Here is a 2,191-nt window from a genome sequence, read left to right on the forward strand (position 1 = left end):
TGCTCGTTTCCGTAAAATTGAGTTATGCTGGGAATATGCAGCAACATCTGCGAACATTCTGTTCATATGGGGGGGGGGGTCGCGCGACGCGACGGCGAAGGCAAGGGGCCGTCGCGCGACGCGACGGGCTCCACAATTATGAAAATTTTGTATTTTATTTGTATATGCAATGCAAACCCGTTTAGACCGTTTTTAAATGCTTATATACTAAGTATGATTAATTCAATTCATGTTTTAGGAAAAGTAGGTATTTATGTGTGGAGATGGGATCAAATACAAACCTCAATATGTGTAAGAACTCTAAGAACCAACCACCATGAGACATGTGTACTTCATTAAAAAATTAGAAAAGGGTATTTTAGACTTTATCACTCTAATTTTTGTATTTAATTAATTTCAAATTTTAATTATCCCCTATATTCATGCACTATTTCAAATCAAAATTTGAAATTTTCCAGAAAATCATCATCTACGCAGGAAACCTCCAAAAAGAAAAATACGTAACTTCCCATCTCACTACCAATTGCGAATTAACTGCAGATTTTTGATCTCCTTGTTTTTGATCGGTACCTTTAATGGATTCAAAAATAGGAATTTCAGTGGAAGGATCATCAGCCCTGGAAGTTACACCAGGTTATTTTTTAAGATGCATATCGAAAAATTCGTTTGATTCATTGTATTTTCAGATTCACCATAAAGTTTCAACTTTTACATTAAATTAAACTTGAATGACAGAGAGTGCTAAGTAATAAAACGTTTTTGTGCACGTTGTCCGTACTTGTTTTTTTTTTGTTTCATCGTATTTGGTTCTTCATAATTCATGTGCTGATATAACTGGCGTATGTGCTTTGTAGATGCATTTGTGTTGTGTTTGTTGGTTGGTTTCATTAATTTTGATCGAAAACCATATGTGCTGTGCTGATACGAATTGCAATTTGCTGGTCAGACCCATATTTGGTTTCATTAATTTTTATCAAAAACCATGTGTGCTATATTGATGTGCTGATACGAATCGCAATGTGCTATTATTTGGTTTCATCCTTTCTTGTTGCCTTTTTGTGCTATGTTAATGTGCTGATACGAACCACAATGTGCTATTATCATATCCAAAGTTTTGGGTTTACGTTGAATAAAAATGTTTGAAAATTTTTGTTTTTTCTTTCCAGCAATACAAAATGTGCTATCATCATATACAAAGTGTTGGTTTTAAATCTGAAAAAAAATGGTTGAAAATATATGATTTTTTGTTCCCAGCAATAGAACATGTGCATTTTATAATTTTTGATGTTTCATCCTTTTTTGTTGTTTTTTTGTGCTATGTTAATGTGCTGATACGAATCGCAATGTGCTATTATCATATCTAAAGTTTTGGGTTTACGTTGAATAAAAATGTTTGAAAATTTTCGTTTTTTTTCCAGCAATACAAAATGTGCTATCATCATATACGAAGTGCTGGTAAGTGTGAACGCATTCGGCTCACTTGCGTACCAGCAAATGCCTTCAAACGGTAATTTGCAAATGGCAACACATACACTTAAAAGAAGAGCATAATCTTGTTGTTGCCGGTTTTGACTTATGTTATTCTGGTTGTTTTTTTGCAGGGTTGGGAATCGAGGCTGAAACACTAATCAGGAGTTTGAGCTTGTCAAAAGCAACACCCGGATCACAAGTGGAGATGGCCAGGTATGCAGAAAAGCCAGTGAGATCTTCTAGCCCGAAGATTCACTCACAGCGCATTCAGCAACCGCGCTGAGCTGAATGTGATTAGTTTCTCGGGCCTTGCTTAGCTATGGGTTCTGTATGTATTTACAAAAAGTGAAAGAGAAAACTGTAGTAACTTTGTTTGTATGTTGTAAGTTTATGTATAGAGCAAGGTCTTAACTTTCTGTGCATCCTACCATCTAGCCGTATTCATATCCTCAAACCTGCTGATTTAAAACTTAAACGTGTCGTTAATGACTTAATATACATATTAATCAATATATCAAATAAAAGTAACATAAATAATACACTCGCTTCGGCTTGATAAGTGAAGATCGGGCTCGTTCACTAAACAAGCTTATGTATGGGTTTGGGCTTGGCTCGTAAACAATTTTAAATAAGCTCAGCTCAGGCTCGCGTACTAGACAAAGGGTGAATGTTTTTAATATTAATAAAAACTAACAATCTTCACATTCCAGACTCAAGCTCA

At 35.1% G+C, this 2,191-nt stretch overlaps 1 long non-coding RNA gene across 1 annotated transcript; it reads left to right on the plus strand.

Annotated features, from left to right (window-relative positions):
* The first annotated feature begins 1,454 nt into the window (after positions 1 to 1,454).
* Positions 1,455 to 1,886, plus strand: LOC110910936. Its single transcript, XR_002576594.1, has 2 exons — positions 1,455 to 1,507; positions 1,602 to 1,886. It is a non-coding gene; the product is annotated as an uncharacterized LOC110910936 (long non-coding RNA).
* Positions 1,887 to 2,191: the final 305 nt, after the last annotated feature.

Source organism: Helianthus annuus, chromosome 15 (genome assembly GCF_002127325.2).
Source record: "Helianthus annuus cultivar XRQ/B chromosome 15, HanXRQr2.0-SUNRISE, whole genome shotgun sequence".
Classification (NCBI taxonomy): domain Eukaryota; kingdom Viridiplantae; phylum Streptophyta; class Magnoliopsida; order Asterales; family Asteraceae; genus Helianthus; species Helianthus annuus.